Source organism: Corvus moneduloides, chromosome 17 (assembly GCF_009650955.1).
Source record: "Corvus moneduloides isolate bCorMon1 chromosome 17, bCorMon1.pri, whole genome shotgun sequence".
In the NCBI taxonomy this organism is placed as follows: Eukaryota; Metazoa; Chordata; class Aves; order Passeriformes; family Corvidae; genus Corvus; species Corvus moneduloides.
The window spans coordinates 4856291-4879059 of record NC_045492.1 but is presented as its reverse complement, the minus strand read 5'-3'; the positions used below and the strand labels follow the sequence as shown (position 1 = coordinate 4879059).

Genomic DNA, 22769 nt, shown 5'->3' with positions numbered 1-22769 from the left:
TTTAGATAATTGGTTTCAGTGCCCTGTTTAACTGCTGTTTTCCCTACCTGGGCTCCCTCTTTGCTGTTGTTTCCTTCCGGCTTCTTTGTCCAAAGACCTGTTTTGTCACCACTTTTCATACTCTTATTTTCCTTTTATATCTCCTGACTGCCTCAGATGTTATTAATTCTGTTAATAAAGATGGGAGACACAGGCGGCGAGGGAGATAATAATAGAAATAATATAAATAGATCAAACTTTCACCCTACACACTTCAAATTATGGGAACCTAAAAGCATGGCAGTAGTTAAGGGCCTCAGCCACTTGTATTGGCAAACCCGTCTTTCATAAGCATGCAATTTAGATTTAATAATATGCTTAATGAATGGTAATTAAAAACAAATTGCAATTAAAACACTATTTAATGAGGTTTAACAGTGATGTGATAGATATGTATCTATCACCAAGTTCAACTTCAATAAATATTTTCTTAATAACAAACTGGCATTTAATTAGTATGGGAAAAATGTTGCTGTTAAATCTAAATTAAATTAAAATATACTTAGGGCACTTACCCACTTAATAGTATGTGTTAATGAAAAATATTTAAAAGGCTTTTTCTTTCTTTTTTCTTTTTAAGGGTAATGGTTACAAGAATTAAATCAAAGGAATTTAACTGATTGCAGCATGTGAAGGCATGATCCAGCCCTACACACAAACACTTTGTTGATTTAAGAGTTTCCTAATGCACAGGAACTATACTAGGACACAGGGAAACGAACAAACACCCTGGCTACAATTTGAGTCTCAGACTATGATTTAACAAATGTGACATTTTACAAAGTCACACTCAAAATTCCCACTGCACCTTCCCACTAACCTTGCCATGCCATTTTATGATCACATTATCATAAATATCTGAGCACCTGCCAAAAATTTTTAAATAGAAATAAAGTGTGTTTTCTTTCTTGCTGCAGATAAAAAGTTTAAATATTTCATAGATCGTTATTTGTTTAGTGGGAGAGGGCAGGAGAAGAAGTTTAGTACTTTGAGCTTAGCATATGTCAACTATTTTGTTTAAAACTGAGGTTTGTGAAATCTTTATTTCTCATAAAAAGTATTTAAGTAGCTTAAACCCTGATCCTATCTGTCTCCTGTGCTCCCAAGACTCCTTATAGTGGCTGATACTTTAATTGCTCCGGCACTCATTATGACTTGGACTAAATTCAAATAGAACATTTTATAGGGAAAAAGAGCTTTTAGGAGAACACAACATTTTTTTGAAGAAACATGGATCCTTAATACATTCAGTATTTTTGATCAACTGATTGGAACCAGGAACAACTGTGGAAACACAAAATAAAATCTGAAGTAGTATTTTATGATTCTTTTTTTAAGCTATTCTTTACTGAGCATTTCAGGACAGAAACTGGGGAAGACCCCAAACCAAAATGTTTTCCCCACAGATACAACCAGGACTCCTTCTGTGTCTTCACAGAACTACCACAAGGGGTCTGGCTCACGAGAAGGACACAACAGTAGAGCAGAGTTAAAATATCAATACAAACGGTTCCCTAAGGCAAAAAAAATGACTTTCAATCTTCCACTTTGCAGATATTTTATACATAATGACGCTGCTTTGTAGCAACAGATGGTGCATATTACAGGTGTGTTTCCTATTACCACTGACACCGGTCAATGCACCTATTTGCAGACAGAAGCAGGCACAATATTAAAAATAATTTAAATAAAAGAAGGAAAATGCATTGGGACAATATTTGCCGTGAGTTCACGATAACTTCCTGTTCTTCTTTTCAAGTGGAAAAAGCTTACAGGAACTAGATATTAGAGATACAATTTTAGCCCTTAGCTCTGTTCCTCTTGAAGACGACATCAAGAACAGGAGATGATAATCATAAACCTGGTCTCTCTGGACAGCTTCCCACTTAATCCCACCAGCAGCTGCTTGGCTCAAGCCTCTTCTTTTTCCTTACATATCACAAACAGACTAGAATGAGGAGCACCAGTATTAAATTTCAATTATTTTCTGTTGGACTGAGAGCATCAATCTTGGTTTCAAGTGATTGGTCCAATGCTGCACAGTATTATTTTAAAAAGTGAAAGAACCAGCCAAAGAAAATAAGGAACAGATAAGCAATGTGAGAACGAGTTACTAAATATAGAATATCATAGTATGCCACACATAAACAGAGAGAAATAATGTACATACCCAGCCAACCCATGATTGGTCCTGAAAGCTTGGAAATATTAGTGCAGAATGTGAAGGATGTTTTCCTGGCATGTTCCAGCTTCAGATATGATGCAGATACCACTTAGCATTAAACAGTGCTCCTATGATTCCAGTTTTCAAGCATCTGACAATTCCCTGCTAAATGTGACATCCTGGATGAAACAAATGACTTGATTAAGGACTTATTAACATTGAAACAGAACTGACTTCATGAATGATGACAGGTCCTACAGTTCGTGTCACACTGCATCAGAGCTGAAGGCAAAGATACTGTCCTTCCTTCACAAAAATGCAACTATTTAGTTAGGGAAATACCTATTTCACAGCAGTAGGCACAGAGGGAGCCTGGTTCCAGCAGGCAGGACAAATTCACATCCAGATTCCAGTCCAGTGTCTCCTAGCACACAGTGGTGGCTGTTGCACACCTTACCGCAGTCCTACTTGGATGGAACAAAAAACATTTAAATTGAATAAAAATCTGGGCACCCTACAAAATTAATAGTTCACAGAATCACAGAATTGTTAGGGTTGGAAGGGTCCTCTGGAGATCAGCCAGCCCAACCCCTGTGCCAAGGCAGGCTCACCTGGAGCAGGTTACTCAGGAATGTGTGTCCAGGTGGGTTAAACTGTTGTGCTTGGAAGAAGAAAATCTTCCTCCACTTTCTCCTTTCTCAGAAGGCAGAAATCCCCAACAGGGACACTGAAGAAATGATTTATGATATGGACTATTCTATAATAGTGGGAATTCCTCTAATACACCAAGTTTTGATGGCCAAGTGTCCTGCTACAATAGAACCCACAGCTCAGTGTCACCTGTCCCCAGACATTCCACGACAGGTCCCAGTCAGACAAACTGAGGGATTGGCCTCTGAAAAGTCTGAGGGAAATCCATGAGGTTTTGGCTATGTTGCAGCAACTATGACAGCTCAGATGACACTGGAAGTCAATCAGATTTGTCTTCCTAATCACTTGATGGCTTTCAAACATTCCACTTGAGACACAAGGAAAGGAAAAGGAGATGGGAAGCCCAGACTCAGAAGCTCTGAGCACTAATTCGTTTAGGGTTGGCAGGGCTGTGACAAATGTGCCGATCACTGCCAGCCAGGAGAGCTGCTGCTTGTCCCAAGGGGAGAGCCAGCTACCATTGCTGATGCCACCAGATATCTAGTCAGGAACTACCTCTCCTCCCTCAAGTATTTCCCACCAAAAATGGCAGCAAGATGCTGATAAAGATGGTGCTTTAACACCCTCAGCTTGTGGCCAGCAGTCTGGCATCTCTGGTGATGCTCAGCTCAGGCTGAGACAAACAGGAGGCCCATGCCAAGATGCTTTGCAGTCAGTGGCCTGGTGCCAGAGTGTCATTTTTCACAGAAGGGACACAATACCAGGCAATCTGGCTGAGAATGAATAAAAATGTCATCTGTGCTCACTCCATTTCAAGGGCTCATGCAGTATTGTTCTCCTCATGTGCAATAAAATTCCAATTGATCCAGGAGACAGATCAAAAGATGCTTCTCGAGGACCTATTGGTCAGTCTTCCAACCTTGACAAGGAACTCACATCAAACCATTACATTTTATAGCAGTGATTAAAAAGGGTTCATTTTTTTTCATGAGCTGGGGCTGGTTTATTTTTTGCCTACTGGAAATTTGTCTCTTCTTTCACCCAGCAAAAAAGCACAAGACTGAGACAATGAGACTGCATGGAAAAGAAATACGCTTAGCAGAAATAGCAAACCACCAGATTTGCACATTGCTGGAGATACAAAAGGAAAGATGATTGAGAAAAGGCTGCAAAGCCAAAAAAGCACTGACAAGATTTATCTGCCATCTGCGAGAAGGAAAGGAGCAAACAGAAATAAACACACACGTGAGAAGGCAAAAGGAATGAACAGGGGTTTATTATTGTGGGGGACGTTTCAGTGACTGAACTTGAAAGACTTTGCTGAAACAGAAACATGGTTTTCGAAAGAGTTTGTGTAACTTCTGTCCTCAGTGGCTGCGTATGGAGAGTGAAACAGCCTCAACTCGGGCCCTATCCCAGGAAAAGCAAGCAAGAGCTACCCAAGGAGCACAAAGCTCATGGCTAGTTTTGATGTGCTTCCCTAGAGAGAGGTCTCCATATTTTTTTGGACCTTTGCACATCATCTGCACACGCTGGAAGGATAAAGTTGGGATAGTCAATTGTGAAAGATAAAGAAGATCCTTTATTTTTTATCTGGTTAGACTGAATTCACCAGTTCTTGAGAGTTGTTCAGCCTCCTCGTCTCCTAAGGACAGCCATGGATATCGGAGGTATTGAGTAACACACAGAAAATCCCTGACAAATGGGCTGTGCCAGCTGGTGCTAATGGGAAACAGTAGCAGGGAGCTGGGAAAAGGGTAAAGCTCCCTTTGCCATCTCAGTGCATTCCTGCCAACAGCTCCTGATACGATCTGATTCTAAACACACCCCTCAAGACTAGATTTTCATGCTTGGAGAGAGATGAGGAACAGCTGACAAGTCTCTGTGAGCCATCATAATGAAGAAACTGTAAAGTAACAGATACAGCAAAACAGAACCTGGCAGCAGAGGAGAGCATGCACTCCTCACCCATTCCTGAGCAGGAAACAGAAGTGATGGATATTTAAAATATGGAACTTTTCTTGTTTTCCCATGAGAGGGTTCTCCATCCTCACTAGTGGTTGAACATGAGTAATAAAAATTTGTGTCTCAAAAAAAAAATAATTAAAAAAAACCCCACAAAAACCAGAGAATCCCAAAGAAGAGCTTTGTGTTTTCAAATCTGAACAATGACCCAAAGTATCTACGCTCCAGAAGCCAACCCTGAACATGACTTGATAACCCCTGACTTCAAAAAAATCATCAGTAGAGATTGTCCCACCTGCCACAGCCATTAGGATTCTCATCCTAGTCCATGTGGATGGAGCTGCAGGGAAGATAACCCAGCCGTAACTGTATTCAGTATCAGCTTGCTCTGTGACCTGAAGATTTACCCGGCTGCAGCCTGGGAGAGGGGCAGCACAACAGCAGAGCTGGATTCAGCTCCAAGGTGCTGCACTGCACAAACTGTACATGTGATACATCACTTAAACAGGGGCTGCAGGAAAAAGTTACCATAAAGTTTCCATTCCAAAATACTAAAATCTTACATTTACTTATTAAATTTCAGTTGGGGCCCCGGGCAATTGAACAGAACACCAGTCTAGCTACTGCGTTTTGCTTTACTTACTGCTACTGACATGCAGCCATAACTCACAGCGAGAAATCCCAAAGCCTAGGAGACTCTAATTTTGGCTAACCATCCCTTCCACCTCTGGCTGCTGGGGTAAAGCTGAAGGCACGTTTCAGGTTTGATTTTTACTTAGCATTGTTTTCCCTTTCTTTTCTTTTCAGAGCATTATGGGAGTGTGGAACAAAAGAAGAATGGCACATCCTCTGTTTAAGAGCCCCTGATTCAAAGCCCAGTTGGGACAATGACAGGATTCTCATGTATTTTGTAGGCGTTTAAGAATAACCCAAGGAGCCCAGTTGGAAAGCCACTACTCTCAGGGGCCTGCTGGGGATCTCTGCTCCCTCCTGCCCACTGCTGCTCTCAAATGGCTGCAAATACAGATGGGTGGAAGGACCAAGCCCAGAGAAATCCCCCAGCAGCCTAAAGCTCAGACTGGCAGCACCTCTGAGTTGTGCAACACCAGGAGCTGGGTGCTGCTTTAGGGGGTCGGAGGTGATAAAACCTGTTGCAGTCATGGTTCCTACTCTTTCACAATCATTTTAATGGTAAAGACTTTGAAGCCCTGACCCTTTCTCATGTGGTGTATCTGTAATGCTCAGCACAGCAAGGAAGGATGAATTTTCTGTGAAGTTCTGTAGAAATCTGATTCCATAAGCTAGACTTCAGGGGCTCAAGGAATTACACTAAGTGCTCAAAACCTGTCGAGTCTCAGAACATCTCGAAATTGGCTTGAAAATCCTGAAAAATTATTAAGAAATACAGATTTTTTTATGTGCTTTTCAATTTTGGAGCCCAGAACATAATAACCACGTCATGTTTTAAGCTCTTCCACCACACCATGAAGACTAGAAATGTGTGGGTTTGCACCTCTCTAGAGAAGCAATGTGCTGGGGTATATTTTTAGTATAATAAAAGTGAGAGTTCAAAGAAATAGCACAATTAAAACTGCTCAGGCTTTAGGAAAACCCCCTGCATTTCTGAAAAGGTTCACAGTAAGATTCACAGTAATGCCACCAGGCTTGGCACCTCCATACTCCTCTTCCAAGGCCAAGTGTCCACTCACAGCTGTGAACCTCCTTCCCTCGGGTAGCACAAGAGAAAAGGGGGTTAAACCGGGGGAAGGAGAGACCAACAACCTTGTAAAATATGCAGTAAACAATCAGGGCAGTCAGACCACTCAGCTGTTGTTGCAACCCCCTGAATTATGCTGGATAATTAATATATTAGCAATTCTTCAGTATTTGCTAATCCCAAAGGTTTATTCCAGGGTCAAACCCAGGAACAGCCCGACTCAAACAAACAACAGGAGCGGCACATGCTGGAATTAAGCAGCAATAGAGCAAAGAGCTGCAACATGTGCTCAGCTCTGCTGCAGGGATGCATGCACGCTTAGAAAGTTAAGCTTGGGGTTAAATATTTTATTGGATTGAGACCAGATGAATTCTGTAGTTAGGTTATTGTTATCATTACTACAATCATCATTACTACTGAGCAGGGAACAGTCCATCTTAAAGCTGCCTAATCTTTTTCAAAATAATCTTTTCAAGCAATTTATCCAGAATATAGAGAGGTATTTACACTTCTCAAGCTAGTGATTCAAAAGGACAGGATCAGTGACTATCCAATTTGTTATGACAAAGCTGAGCAGGTCTAATAACTCCTCTGGTTTTGATAATCTACAGCACCTTAAAAACTTGAAATGATGGAGCAGAACGTGCAACAGGTAAACACTGGCAGGAATATTTGGATACGCAGCGCAGAAGAAGGAGGGGAGTTTAGACATTCCTATCTTGTTTGTTTTCAAACACAATGTTCCTGCTGTAAAGAGATGGTTAAGAGCAGATGTTAACATTCAAAACCCTTTTTCTTATTTAAAGTACTAATACTGAATAATATTACACCTGATGAGAGGATAGTGCTCCTCTAGAGAGATTTATCCCTTACTTTTTAAAAAGTAATGGGCATTTCAGTTGTTCAGGAACTGTGACTGTAACACATCTGTATTTTTATTTAATTACCCTTTTCCTAAATGAGGTTACAGCATGGCATGTGCTGTCTTTCAAACCAGACACCTGTAGTCAGAATTAGAAACTTCACAACTACCTCCCCTTAAGTTCCCAGGGGTTGGGGAGGTGGTGGGGAATTGTTCAGCTCAGACAGGGGGAAAGCTGGCAACCTCATCAGCAGCATTATCAAGGCCTCTGCAGATCTGAATAGCTTTCCTGTCTGCATATTTTTATATGTATGCATATGTATTTATTTATTCATTTTATTTTAAGGCTAGTTCCAACAGGAAGAAGGTAATAGAACAGTGAGAATTTCCTGTGACAGTATAACCAGAAGAAAAAAAAAAAGCAAAGCCCATTAAATAAAATAAACCTAGACAAAGCCTTATGTGAAACTGAAAAAAGGCTGAGATGCCCCAAGTGCAACGTGGGTCAACTGTCCTTCCTACGGCTCAGTGCTGGAAAAATGCCCAGCTTTTGTAAAAGGTCCCAAAGCCACGGGAGAAGGCTCAAGATGTTCACTGGCCTTGGGCTAAGCACTTGGCTGCTGCAGAGGCAGTGACCTTTGTTCCCGACACAGGGCTGGATTATTAATTTTTTTTTTTTGGTTTTCACCAGAGTTCTTCCTTCTCACAGGAAGAAGAACTGCTTGGCAGTTGGGATTTGCAGCCTGATATTTTGGCATCTGATTTTTTTCTTTTTTTTCCACAGGCAAAACTCTTATGCGGAAAATGGATTTAAGCCCATTGTTTGTTCTGGTTTCACGTGGCTGGCAGTTTCAGGAGATTCGGAGCGGGAATGCAGCTGCAGAGGGTGCTGCAAAGCCCCACCTGTGTGTATTTGTTCCTGTGCCACACAGCCCAGGGCACTGGGCACTCCACATAGAAGGTCAGGCTTCTCCAAGGAACATCCAACAAGAAAAATGGGTGGAATTGATGTCGACCAATGACATTCCCCTGTCTTGTCTCACAAACAAACCCCAACCCACTTTCTGAAAATCCCCAGCAATGATTTCTGAACGGAGTGGACAGAAGACCCAGAAGTGGAATTGCAGAATGCTGGTCCTACCACTTACCACCTTGCTTTTTAAGCCTTTCCCTCCATTTCAGTGGTTGATGGAGCAATGAAACGGGCCAGTGGAAGAGGTGTGGAGTAGGGATGGGAATGCTCTCCACCACATTTTTTCCGAAGAGAGTAAAACCCACCAACTTCCTCCAGGACCAGTGCTTGCTCAGTGCTGCAGGGGCAACAACAAACACGGTGCTATTAATACTTGCTCTTTAAATTATTATTATTTCATATTACCGCAGCACCTGTGGATTCCCTTTGTGGGGCAGTAACCCACAGTGACAGACACCATGCAAAGCCAGCACAAACAGAGGGTTCTGAACCAGAGGGCCTTCACACCGAGCCAAAACCCAGCAACTGATGTTGCAGACCAGGGGAGTCCATGGAAACCAACTCTGCTCACACAGAGAGCTCAGCACACCAACAGCCCCACTGCTCTGAAGGGTTTACAGCAATCTAAGAAAAAGAGGTTTTGAAGAGAAACTGGGAAGAGCGTGGTGCAGCTGCCTGAACGGCACAGGGAAACGCGAGGGTGCTTTCTGATTTTAACAGCTGGGGAACACAGGGTGGCACAATGGGTTGATCAGAGGCTGAAACTGGCACCTTAACCACAAAACAAAAATAATGTATTGGGTAGAAAAAGGTCCCCTTTTGGGGGGGAAAAAACCAAATAGACTATGTTTGATATGACCAAGTGCAGACACTTGCAAGAGAGATGAAGCAAGAGGGGTAGGCAAGGCAAGTGATTATTTTGAAGCATAAAGAACATGCATGAACAGGGTGAGATTGGCATTTGCCAGGGCCAGAATTAGCAATGTTGTAACAGTGATTGGGGAGCACGGTAATGACAGCCTGGGCAAGCATGTGAGCCAGGAGAGGGGACAGAAATGGCAAAATATTAGAGAGACGACAAAGAAACAAGTGGCCAGAGTTCGACGCTGCCTGGAGGCATGAACCTAGAGACAGGAGTGAAAGATAACATCCATGGGTCTGAGTGACAGGCAGGATCATAATACTGTCCATGTTGCCTGAGAGATCTAGGCGGAAAAGTCTTGTCTGAGGCATGTAGAGTGTTAGCTGATAGCTGTTTTTCTTCAAGGGGACATTGTTGGGGGACAGGAACACCACAGAAGTGGGACTCTCATGGTGTAAGCAGGTGGTCTCTGTGGCACCAGCACAGGAGCAGAAACTGAATTCAGGTTTTCAGGGAAAATTACCAAGAGATATGTAGCATAAAATTAAGGGACAATGACCAAAAGTGAATCCCTTTAAGCCCCAAAGAAACATTAGGACCTGTTCTGAACTCTGCTCTCCTTACATAGTAATAAACTGCTCCCTCCTGGGAAAGCCCATATCTAGTGCTTGGAAAAGTACTTCCAGGAAAGCAGTTGTGTTCTCCCCAGCCTCTATGCCCTTCCTTTTCAGATGAAATTAAGCAATGGAAAACAGGACAACTTCTCCAGCAAACATGATTTTACAGCACAAGCCTCATCACTCATCCTTCTGCAGTTATTATAATAAGAGTATTTTTGTTATTTTAAATGGGGAAAACAAACAAAGGAATCCATTCCGCAATACATGCCCCTCTCCCTCACCCACAGAAACACTCCTAAAACACAAGGTTTGGAGCTTGTGGCTTGAGAACTCCCTTTCATGTCAGTACCCACAGTGTAGCCTTGGCAGGGCAAAGTGCCTGAACCAGTGCCCACTCGGCTGTCACCCCAAATTTCCTCCTCCTGCCCTTTTCCTAAACATTGCCTCACCCTCAAAAAGTCCCCCACGGAGAAACAAGCCCAAATTCAATGTTGGCTTTACATAAATTAAAAAGAGTATTTGTCTGATCCCTCAGCCACCATCAATCAGCTCTTTCTGAGGCTGCAGGAGTCTCACTGATGTACAAGAAGCAATTCTGAGGTTGGTGCTGGAGGCGGATGTTGCAGGTGCCAAAACAGACATGGTGTGGTACCTGCAATTACCAGCTACCTGGTGCTCCAACTCTTGCAACGTTTTGGCAACAGACACCGTGTCCAGTTCCACTTCAAAGCTGCCTCTGTGCTTTCAGAATCACGGTTAAGTGCTCTCTTTAATTACTATGTGTTTGCAGTATGTTTTCATCATCATCATTAAAGGATTGAACACAACCTACTGAGATGCAGAAGTGTAAACATAAGCAATAATTATTCCAACCTCTTTGCTGGTTTCAGGTAATGATCACGTTATATATTTAAAGCTACTCCTTGGTTTATATGGTCTGTTTTAGGATCATGTTATCCTGGGTGTTTCTAGTTAAGGCCAACGAAAGGTTAAGGTCTGTAGGGGAGGGGGAAGCCTGTTTTAAAATTATTTTAAAGGCTTTTAGCTATTTAAAGTCAATGCCTGTGACTTGTTAAGAATCAGCAAAGATGAAGACATCTGCCTTATGCTATTCCAGAGTAAACAGCTCTGCTGCAGAACTAGAAGACAAAGTTGGAATTTGAGTTTAATTTATGGTAGACACGACACTGGAATTTCTCAGTGTGGAAACGGTGATGTTAGTTTTAATCAAACTAGCACGGGTTAGAAGCACTCCAACACAGCAGCCCAACGCTCACAGATGTGTTAATATTTGCCCTAGTTTTCAAAAAAACAAGTGGGAGAGGAAGGGAAGAGCTTGTCATTAAGGCATGGCTTTGAAAGGGCCTCTAAGGCCATCAGTCAGTCCCCCCTGACCAAGCCTCCCACACAATAACTGCATCCTTTGCTCTCCTCCTCAACCCCATCCCCCATAAGCAAAGTAGAGGAGGTACAGCTTTTCCCATTTAATTTTGATCACTTTTGATCACTTTTGATCACTGCTGATCACTTTTTTGGCCACTCAGCTGACAAGGCCAGGCTGTGCAAAGACAAATAATCCATGCTCAGAGCTCACCTTCAGCTCACCTGCCTGCCATCACAGCCACGTGCAGTCACCCCAAACATCCGCGTTTCCTTCTTCTGGGACTGTCCCAAATTCTACCATTTCAAATCTGACTCATTTGTCCTTCAGCAGCCTCCCAAATCCTTAAAACAAGGCTTGAGGGATTAAACACATGAAAAGGCAGCCAAGTGCTTTCTGATGGACGATAAATATGCGTATACATCACTTAATGCACAGCAAGGATGAATTTGAGACAGATTAGCTGCTTTTCCTTTAAAAGTTACGTAAAAGACCTCACATTTGCCATGGATGCAAGCAGGAATGTCTGACTGTGTGTCTAACCCTAAGCTACAATCTTTCCTGAGCAAAACTGCTTGAATTGTTTTCAACAGGAGGCATGTTTTGTTTGGGGTTTTGTTGTTTGACTACTATCTTGTTTGTGTTTTAAAAAATATTTTTCCTTGATTTCCAGTGAAATACCAGGCATGGAAAATAATTGTTGACGTGGTTTTAAAACCTTGTGACTTGTTTCTTGAATTTATTTTTCTTGGTAAAATATAAAGGAACTGTCTGGCCACTGGAAAGTTTGAAATAAACATAATATTTACAAAATACCTTCTGAAAAAATTTTGATGACGTTTCACCAGACCCATTCCAGTTTATCCTTGGCTCTTAAGTGGAATTCCTGGTTGACCTCATGACACAATTTTCTGTGCCACCATTCCCTATTTGTCGACATAATAGGAGTTCTAGTCTCCAAATAAGTGATTCTTCATCAGAAAAGTGACAGTTCATCAGATTGAAGGTTTCTGCAGAAATATATCAGCTTTGAATAATTACAGCATTTGTGGGAAATATTTCTCCAGTTCAAGATGGAGATTCCAGTGAAAAAAACAAACAAAAACCACTCAATCAACTTTATCACAATAGTGATAATAAAAACCCCCAAAACAGGTTATTTCAGAGGATAGTAAGGCTTTCTTTTTCACGAGCTCTCTGGCAGAAATATGATGCCAAGATTTGACCAGGCTTGCAAAGGTGGATTTTCATTGAAAGCGCACCAACACCACCCACCAGCCGTGCCCAAAACATCCAAAATGTAAATGAAAATCATTAGGCATGGACTGCAAGCAGGCTGACTCCCCCTTCCGTGGGTGCAGTCCAAGGCATGTCCCACACTGCTGCACAAAGCTGGCAGCAGCACAGAGAGCTCCATCCACCCCACTGCCCATCGGCCATCTGTGCCCACAGGTGGGGACGGGAAGAAAGGCAGGCTCCACCCTGTTCCCAAAGGATGGGTTCAACCTTTTCCCCCAAGTGAAAAGAGCTCAGCCAGGCTCACAGTCTTCAATTCATAAGTGTTCATCTATGAAATCGGATTCCCACCCCTCTCCACTAAGAATCTGCTATTTCAACGAAGCACAAGATGTCAGGATTTTTGCCAACATGAGCACAGCTGTCAAAATCTCATCCTTGGAAAGAATCCCAGATAGACACATGTTTTACCCCAGCCAAAATGGTCAAACTTTGCAGAGAAACATTCAGAGAGGAAAAAGGTTCCATATTGTCACTGCGATAGCTTGGGATTGCTCACAGCCAGACAACTGGGATGTTGTGTTTTAATAGCTGAACCATTAAAAGCAACAGGCATCTTGCTATTGACAGCAATAAGAACAGATTCAGTGCCTTTGGCACATGATTATCAAAAGCAGCATTGCAGGAAAGGAAATAAGCTTGTTTGAATTTGGGAGACAACAAATAAAGGGGAAAATATGCTTGCAATTTTCTATTTCTCTAGCATGTTTTTCTAAATAACTTCAGTACTTTTGTCTGGTGTTTCCAAAAGAAGTCTGAGCACTGCTGGGTTTATGTTGTCCTTGGACTCATGGCCTTTCAAGCCCACCTGGAAATCCAAGCCTAAGAGACTTGGCTGGAACGTTTTCTGTCCAGCCTGAACAGAGCAAGATTCCCAACCCCCTGAGCAGGGGAACATCAACCTATTTCTTCTGATGTGAGATGTGAGGAGAACAAATGACTTTGCCCAGCTCACGGGTAGGGGCACTGGCCAAGCTAGCAGGGGCCCAGCAATGCCCTGATTCTTCCTGCAGACGGGACCTGCACGTGTTGCTTTCCTTAGCATGGCCCAAGCTGCGTGCAAGCAGCCCACAGGCAAGAGGTGAATTCCTACAGCTGAAAGGGTGGGGAGGTGCCATCAGGAACAGCAACCATTATCCTCTTTACTGGAAAACGTGTATCTGAATGGCCAAATTTACTAGCTGTTCAAGAACTTTATGAGATTTATGAGGCTCAAGAAAAAATTTACTAGAAAGACATAAAACTTCAGTGGTTTGAAATGGAAATGTTTGAAAAGGACTTGGGATCAGCTGGTTTCAATTGCAGGCCTGTCAGAAACAGGGAGGGCTTCACTTCAGGGCTGAGGACCTCAAATCTCTCCCGACCTGACCCCTCCCAAGACAGCTGGAGATTAAAGCTGACTGGAGAGCCAATGCTCCATCATAGGAAGGAGCTGTGGTACCCCAGATAAAAGAAAGACACAGATAATAGAAATGATGAGGAGCACATGGCAGAGACACTCAAGTCTTCTTGTGCAAACCAGCCCAGTCCTGCAGGGTCAGTCCTGAGCTCAAGCTAATGGTACCTGGCGAGTCTAAACTGCCTCCTGATCCTGCTCCACCCCACCTCGGTGCTCCTCATCCTTGGAAAGCTAAACCTGAGCCATCTTTCTTCATTCACACCCTGCTGGGAGCAGCACAGCCTGATCTCCTACCATGCAGAGCTCCAGGGACCATGGCCAGGGACACCAGCATGGCTTGGCACTTTATCCCCAGCGCTCTCGTTCCCAGGGAAACCCCTCCTGGTTCTGACAGAGCACCTTGTCCCATACAGCCTCTGCCTTCACGAGGCAATCCCAAACTCTAAACTCCCTTAAGGAACCTTATCTCCACACTGAATTTGACCCAGTGCAAAACAGAAACTGAATTCCCCTCCAAGCATAACAGACAGGACAACAAAACATTTGGAAAATGTTGGGTTTACCATATCAGAAGCCCAAAATCACATTACACACATCGCTTAATGAGGGTAATAAGCTTTAACTTAACAGTCTCTGAACTGTGCTCATCATCCATTTAGAGCAATCCTCCCTCCAGTGCCCTGTAGGGCACACTGGGATCGGTTGGCCAACATTTCACACCTTTGCATTTGCCAGCATTTGTTTCTGGCTCCAAAACAAACACAAAACACGCTGAAGATTTCCAAAGGGTATCCAGGGGGGGCAGAGAGTCAGTGCAGATGCTGCTGATGAGCTTATTGCACCCCCCCCCCCTCCATCTTGTAGGATGCTTAATTACAACGGGCTTCTGTGGGATTCGCACCTAACAGCTCACAACTGTTCTGCTGAAAGGTGCATGGGGTTCCTTCTGCCTCTCTCCTCCCCCTGATTTACCAGAGAATATTTCCCTTCCTGCTTCCTCTTGCTTTATCTGACGTCCCACAGACCAGGCGTGCAGCTGCCTGGCTCCCCTGGCTGGCAGATACTCACTGGAAATGGCCAGGCACTTCCCAGTTCATGATCCTCATCACTGGGACTGCCTCCAGTCCTGTGTAATTCAACATACCAAATGCTATATTCTAATGCATAGTTCTTTTCTGCAAAACCCAGAGACCACAAGGACAGTACTGCTGTTGGTAAAGGATTTCCCTAGCAGATCAGCTCACCTGCCTGAGCTCCTGCCTCCCAACAGGCTCATGCTCAGCAGTGACACATCACAAAATGCACCCGTCTGTACTCAGTGTTGCTGTCAGACGAGGCAGAGTTTCACATAATTCTGCTCAGGCTCATTTCTGTCTCGAAAAGTGATTTTTGGCTCATTTTCTCTAGCTTGCAAATTACTTAGAGTGCTTACTTCTGTACTGGTGTTTAGAAAATCTTCTTGCTCCATTTCAGACATCCAACTTCACAGCTTGTCCTGATAGCATCTCCCAGGAGGAAAGTCTGCAAATTCACCTTGCTCTGTAAAAAAACAAATTTACCTTTTAGAATGAGCATCAGCTTTATCTTTGTATGATCTCTTACCAAACAAGCATGGTTATGAGCCTTTTCTAGCCCTGAAACCAATTTACTCAGGTAGTTTCACTGGGCAATTAGGTTTTGAAACACACAAACAAACTTCACAGTCTACTTACAGCAGTATTTAGGAGCATCTCACAGGCTGAGCCAAAGCTTTTTTCATCAAGATTTCTATAGAACTGGGCAAACATATCTCCTCAAAAACATATTGCTTCAAAATCTGTAAGATTGGACAAGGAAATGCAGATTTGTGCCTAGCTCAGACTACAGTGAGTTATGTTTTCTACCATCAGCAGCATCAATGCAAGCTATTATCTGGAAGGAAAGTCAACTCTGGCTCTTACCTCCAGCTCAATGCAGGACGTGAAGCATTTGCTGTTCACTGTCCAGAGCTGTAGCTCAGTGCACATCAGGCTGTTGTTGGGGTCCTGCTGTAGTTTCTCCAAAAAGGTAAATGACTTAGGGGTGCTTGCCAAGGAATTCTCTCCCCCCAGGACTCCCATTCCCTTTTCCCTGTGATTTCAAAAGGCAAGTTTGCTGTTACTAACACAGTATTACAATGGCTAATGCATCTGCAATGCACTGAACTGTGAACTGCTTCTCATCACACAAATCCCAAAATCAATCAAGGTTCACTGCCTTATGTCCATAAGTGGCCATCCCATGGTCAGAGAAGGTTATTCCCAACTTTTTTTTCATTTCCTCAGTAATATGAAAACAGGTTTTAATTTTCTTTCCTCTCCACATTTCACTATATTCATATTTCTTAGATAAACTCTTTACATGAACATATTTCAGCCAGCAGGTTGCTTTCAAACTCTCCACATTGATTATTGACTGAAGCACCAGACATGATCCGTGACAGGTCCTGCACAACTGCTCACCTGAAACATGCAGAGCTGCTCCTGTCCTGGCTTACAAGAGAAGTAACTACACTTGAAAGGAGGGTTTCAATAATGCACAGGCAGCTACTGACTAGAGCAAATTAATTTATCTTCTTTTCCGTTAATTTCCATAAAAAGTAAACTAATGCTGATATGAATGAAGTGAGAAAGGGATGTGACTATAGAAGTTTTTGTCCTTAATCTCATTAATATTTCCCAATGAAAACAGTCACACTATTTTCATGGTGGTACTATCCAGCCTAACAAAAGAGTGCAATGTGAATTTCTGGTTTTTACTCAAATATGCTTTTATTTATATTGTTTCAACATTAAAAAATTAGAATGCATTATAAAGCATGTATGCATATTTAGGCTTACCCAACTATAAACTATCAATAACTTCTTTATTTTTCAAATACTGCATTCATGAACAGTGATGTATTCAGCTCCATGAAAGACATTGCACTTCACATTTTTAAAAAGTTAATGCACTTCTATAATCAAATTTAGCCCTTTTTAACTGTTCTGTATTTACCTGTGTATTTTTCAGAGCATTAACTACATGCCCATACTTTAAGCAATTGGTTAATGAGCAATGTTGTTAGGAAGGAATTGCAATTTTCCATAAACATGAGAAATTATGAATACCATAATAAGAAATAAAAAGAGACAGACCAACTTTGAGCCCTTTCTTAGTATTTGGTAACACACAGTGTTGTTAACATTTTCTCCAGTATTATTCTTTCTCCCTTTATCTCCATCTCAGAAGGATTTGCAGCTCGGGTCACTGTAATATATCGCACTCTAACACATTGTGCCTGAAATTTCCAGTAAGGCACACAGCTCCTCTTGGCTTTCCACAGGCATCAACTACTAAGTCTTTCAGGCCTGTCTTTAAATCTCAGCCTTTAATACTGCAGGATATCACAGCACAGATATAGATTTACTACTGTAGGTCCCTTTAACCAACCGAAAATAAAGCATGACAATATGGCATTGCCACTTTGGGGGATAGGCTGCTACAAAGGAGATCTATGAGCCCTTGAAATTGATTGTTTGAAGAACAGTGGGACATACACAGAGGGAGAAAAAATAAGAGGGGAAGAGAAAGAGGGACTGATTTGTAGATGTAGACAGATCCCTCTTCAGATATCATTCAGGGGATATCTGGTTTTACTGGTCAGATATAGTTTGTCTAATCTGACTTCAAAATCATTGTTCACCCCTTAAAATACCTTGGTTGTATGAGACAAGATATGAGTCTTTAAGAGGCTGGCAGGGTGAAGAGAGGAAGAGAAGGAGGGAGACAGAAAGTCAACAGATCAATAAAAGCACTTTAGGATAATGGCTCTACCTTGAGCAGACCAGGTCTGGATTCCAGGCCAGCCCCAGCACTGCCAGGAAATGTGGGTTTGCTTGGGTGAAATGTTGAATTCACAGCATTGTGGCAGAAGGTGAGGTTCTGGTTCTGCCCCATCCTGTTCCAGGGGTGCATTCCCCTTCCTGCTCACCCTTGATCTCATGTGGTGTCCTGAGCGTGGTCAGCAAGAGCAGAATCAGGGAGCCTGTGGCTTTGCAGCTTTTTGGAAAGAAAGACAGTAAATGAAAGCATTAGGCCAGAGTGCAGTGAAAAGGTGGGGCACAGAGGTGTAGGAACGTTGTTTCCCCTTTCCCATCTCTTGGGATTTTTCTCGTGAGCAGTTACACGGAGACAACAAACAGCCTGAGCTGCATCAGAGATGATGTTCCAGGAGTCAGCTCCAATATACTGCATCTGGGCACCACCTCCAAGAGACTTCCCAACTCAATGGAATTTTATTACAGTAAGGGCCCCATCTACTGCCAAAAATTTGCAGTGAATCAAACCACATATTAAAATATCTTTTCCTTCATTGAAAGACTTTGATTAAATAACTCCCAACCATTCCACTGCACTTTCCATCTCTCACTGTCATCCCCACAAATGAAGGATCATCCATGAGCAGCAGCCAGCTTCACCACATCCGAGCGCACTCGTGATGCAAAAGTCAGAAAAGGCTGCCCATGGACCAGGAAAAACAAAAAGTCCTGCAAATCTTATCTTCTTACTATACAACCTGAACTTAAAAACCTTCCATACAGCACAAAGGTTTGGCTTGCTCAGGAGTTTGTAACAACACATGTGAAACCTGTAATCTTATGACTGTGGCACAGAATAAAGTGTTGGAAGCAGAAGAACTGAGACCTGAGTAGAAGACAAAATACTTAATTCAAATGGAACAGAATATTTATACTAACAGAGGTGGTGAAGTATGGGGGGGCAGGTCATGCTCAAGGTTTAATTTACACAGTTTAAGCTACTCTTGGGCTGGTGGAGTATTTTAGGAGCTATCAATATTTTTCAGGGGAACTTTTTCCCCCATTAGCACAATAAAAATAGTCACACAAGTGGACAGCCCTATAGGCTGATACCTAGAATTTCTGCTAGGTGCCAGCACTTTTGTAGGAAGGACCTTAATTCACTGCAAGGTGCAAGAGCCTGGCAGGAAGCGTGTGGTGAATTCCTGCTGCAGAATTGCCCATGCAGCCGCCCCCACACTGCCCTCCCTAAAAGAAAGCAGCAGCTCTGTTTCTCAAGACCATGTAAGGGGAGCACAACAAAATGAAGAGAAACTGTAATAAGACAAACATCAAAGATTGTTTCTCTTTAATTACCCTTTCTCAGTATCTTTGCTCATCAGCTGGAACTCCCTGTTGCTTTTTTAAAGCAAACAAAACAGTGAGGGTTTTAATACTGACCCACCTCACTTCTTTGGTCTGACTAATTGCTAAAACTGGCCATAAATTGTCCATTTTGTGTCACTCTGAATAGCCTCATTTATTCTGGACAGCACACATCTGTTTTTGTGTGCACACACGCACACGTGCACACTTACACAAACACACCCCTCTGTCCCGCGGCAGGGCTGCCCGGGGCTGGGGACGGCCAGTGTACAATTTCAGCCCCATATTGAGTTTTGGCTGGTGTTGAGGTCCCTGAGGCTGAAGAGAAATAAAGCTCTCAGAAGGGAAATGGCATGTAAACACGGCTCTTACGTTCCTCTGCATGGAAAACGTTCCCTTCAGACGAGGCTGGCGAAGGAATCCCATGAGGAAGGTTGGGAGCAAGCTGCTTGCAACAAGGTGGAGGGAAATTGTACAGAATGCATCTGCGCTTTCTCCTCTCAGAGCAAACAGAGCCAGATTCCCACCAGCCTGGACAGCCAGCAAGAGGAGAGCACAGCCAGCCCGGGGAATGAAAGGTTCTGAGCCAGGCAGTGGCTGTTCAGACCCTTGGTTCATGTTTCTGACATGAAAAAATCTCACTTTGTACATATGTCAACATACCGTAAGACTTAATGAAGAAAAGTTCTAACTAGCCAATCTAGCTTCTTTTTTTCCCCCTCTCATAAAACTGAGTAACATGTAAGTAATACTTTCATCATGGTTACTCCAACTGCTTTAGATGTCAATAAATAGGCTATTTCATTTTAATCAGTCCTTTCTCTCATATGCACAGGTCCCAACTTGTAGCTCACTTAACACCTAAGGTATTTTTTTTAAATCAAACTCCATTATTTTTCATCAACACATTGATGACAGACATGGAGGAAGGGGAGGAATTCCTCTCTGTGTGTAACACACACATTTCTGATGAACAGCAAAGTGATGGCCTTGGCTCCTGGGCTCAGTGTAATCCTGAGAAGCCTAAGCCCTTTCCTGGGGCAGTGGTGTCTGCCCAGGGCAATTCGGAGCCTTTTCCCCACCTCCACCTTCTCCTCTTCTTCAGTGCTCCTGCAGGAGGCAGAGCAAATGGCTCAGAAAACAAGAAGGGATCTACATGCAAGTGCAAAAAATTCATTGGGAAAGTGTTCAGACATCTTCACACAAACATCCATTAACACAAAAAGGAGAATTTCTCAAGAATTCTGACAGCACAAAACATTTGAGAGGTTTTACGGGGTTTTGTCTTTAGTTTTCAAGAGGATTTTTTTTCTTTATTCCTAGTGGGAAAGCTTGTGCCTTTAATTCTATAACTATAAACTAAATAATATATCAGGGTTTTTTTTTTCTGTCAGGCATGGCAATGGTGCTGAATGTATGCAAAGTTTCCACTAAAGGTTTTTGTAACTTAATTTTCCTCCAGAGATTAGAGGAAGCCAGATATTCTGTTTCTTGCTGGAACTTGGCTGGTAGCCACGCTGCGCTCCCTTTCCTTGTCATCCATCCCCAGCCCCCGGCACTGTTAATCAGATGGCTGTATCTTCCCTATATTTCTCCTGTCAAGCTATTAAGGGGATACGGAAGACAGAAAGAGGAGAATCAGCTGAGATATAAACCAGTCCGGGTCCCAGAGTGCTTCTCCCCCTTCTCAAGGTTGAGCTTGCTGTGTTACTGCACACCCTCCTGTCAGAGTGAAGGAGAAGCGTGCTTTCCTGCCCCCGGAGAAAATGGCTGAAGTTTATTTCCCAAATGAAGAGGGACTGCAGAAATTCCTCTGCACAGAGCCATCATAGCCCTGTAAAAACACAAAACTGTGGCACAGAGAGGGAACAAAATGACAGAGGCTAGAGGCTGAGGATGTTCCCCTTTGGCCATGCCATGCCCCTGCCCGCTTGGGGGAAGAGCAGCCTTGACTGAGGCTTTATGGATGTGATAGCAGAGAGTTATCACAGCTCCCTGGGTTTTGGCAGCTTCCTCAGCTAGGGAATTCCTGGCACGTGCTCAGCGGTGAGTGGAGGTGGTTGGCTGGAGAAAAAGCTTTGTAAGGTTCACAAAGAACCCCCAGATCCAAGTCAGATTTAGGGCTGAAAACGCTGATTTTATCGCGTTGCTCCTCCCTCCTCTGCCTTTGAAGCAGAACAGAAATGCTCAGTCCAGCACACCCCATCTCTGTGGAGAGCTTTGCCTCCCACTGAATGATCCATGGGGACCCCCTATCTTCCCTGGTAGACAAAATGAACTCCCCACTCTGGATATCTTAGGACTTTGAAAATAGTTGGATCCCAGCATTTTTGGCTGGGTCTACCTCCCATCCTTGTGCATATCAATAATGAGAAAAAACCCCTAACATGGCTCCCACACGTCAGGAACAACAACTGTTGCATGATTTTGGCCTAGGCTCTTTCTTTGTAACCAACCAGGTAAAAAATAGTCAGGAATACCATGAAAATACTCTATTTTTCTAGTAATTTGAGAGAATGTGACTGCATCAGAGACCAGGCCTTGTACTCCAGCAACACATTGCACAGAGATTGATTTTATTTCAGGCAAGTCCACTTTGCTGTCCAGTTCTCTGATTTTAAGAATTACTTAGGTTTTTAAGAGACACTCAGTGAGGTGGAGGCTCACCTGAACTGTTTTGGAAAATGCAATTTAGATGTAAAATAAGATTTACTTGGCTAATCCCTAAGTTCCTTTGAAAACAGAATGTTCATGTCTAGATAAACATCTCTGGATAAGCATGATGGCACAATGGGTCACTGGACATACTTTTTTCTAAATCTATGTTTAACAAAGAGGAAAATCACATTGACTTACCAATTGCCAAGTTTCTTATTCAGGCAAAACATTTACTCATTTCACAAAGACTCTCAGATTAAGAAATGAGATGACAACTTCTGAGTGCACGTGTTTACTCTAGCCATCCTCTTGCTGGCTATGTTTGAGCTTATTTCTTGGTTTTGGACATACTAAGAAAATCAGTCCCTTCTCTTTGGATTTTTTGTTTTGTTTTGTATCTAGAAAGTGAAAACACAGACACTTCTATAAGCAACAGGGCTAGAGAATATTTAACAGATATGCAGCTTGTGTTTCTAGATAAATGTCTGCAAGAAGTCCACACAAAAGGAGATGAGAAGGAGCACAGGGTGTGTGTGCCTGAAACAGCAGCACACCTCCACACCAGACATGTGAGGAGGAAAGGTGGCACTGAGTTCTTTTCACATGCCTCTACATTCCAGAGCAGCTCAGCTTTCCTGTTCAAACTCACCTGCTTGAACATCCTCCCCAGCCAGGCTGCCCTTGCTGCAACCTTTTGTCTTTCACTCGCCTTTCCTTCCTTTATCTCTGTTCTATAACCATTATCTCCATCAGCATAACTCCTTAAGTTACACCTAGACATCATTTGGCCAATGAATGCATTTCACACAACATTAGTTATATTGTACTGTGGATAATTTTTGTGATATTGCTGTGCCTCTCCTTGGTACGTTGTTACAGTTTAATTTGTACATATTCTGCTGCTGATGTAGCGTCAACTCAGCTGTAACCAGAGAGAGCATGATGGGTTTGTATTATTGCAACAAATTTTCCCTTAAAAAAAAAAAAAAAGAAAAGAAG

General features: G+C 42.9%; 1 long non-coding RNA gene across 8 annotated transcripts in view; it reads right to left on the bottom strand.

Annotated features, from left to right (window-relative positions):
• Nucleotides 1-22769, bottom strand: part of LOC116452392 — a 132248-nt gene that overhangs the window by 100876 nt on the left and 8603 nt on the right. For 3 of the 8 annotated variants that reach the window (XR_004243483.1, XR_004243484.1, XR_004243485.1), the window contains exons 6-10: nt 21969-22168; nt 17764-17988; nt 15870-16038; nt 15642-15745; nt 15362-15468 (exon numbers count right to left, since the gene is read on the bottom strand). This is a non-coding gene — a long non-coding RNA (uncharacterized LOC116452392). Of the gene's footprint in view, nt 1-2209; nt 2383-2545; nt 2671-2814; nt 2931-8546; nt 8709-15361; nt 15469-15641; nt 15746-15869; nt 16039-17763; nt 17989-21968; nt 22169-22769 lie in introns of all 8 variants that reach the window. The other 5 variants (XR_004243480.1, XR_004243481.1, XR_004243482.1 and 2 more) reach the window with 4 other exon arrangements.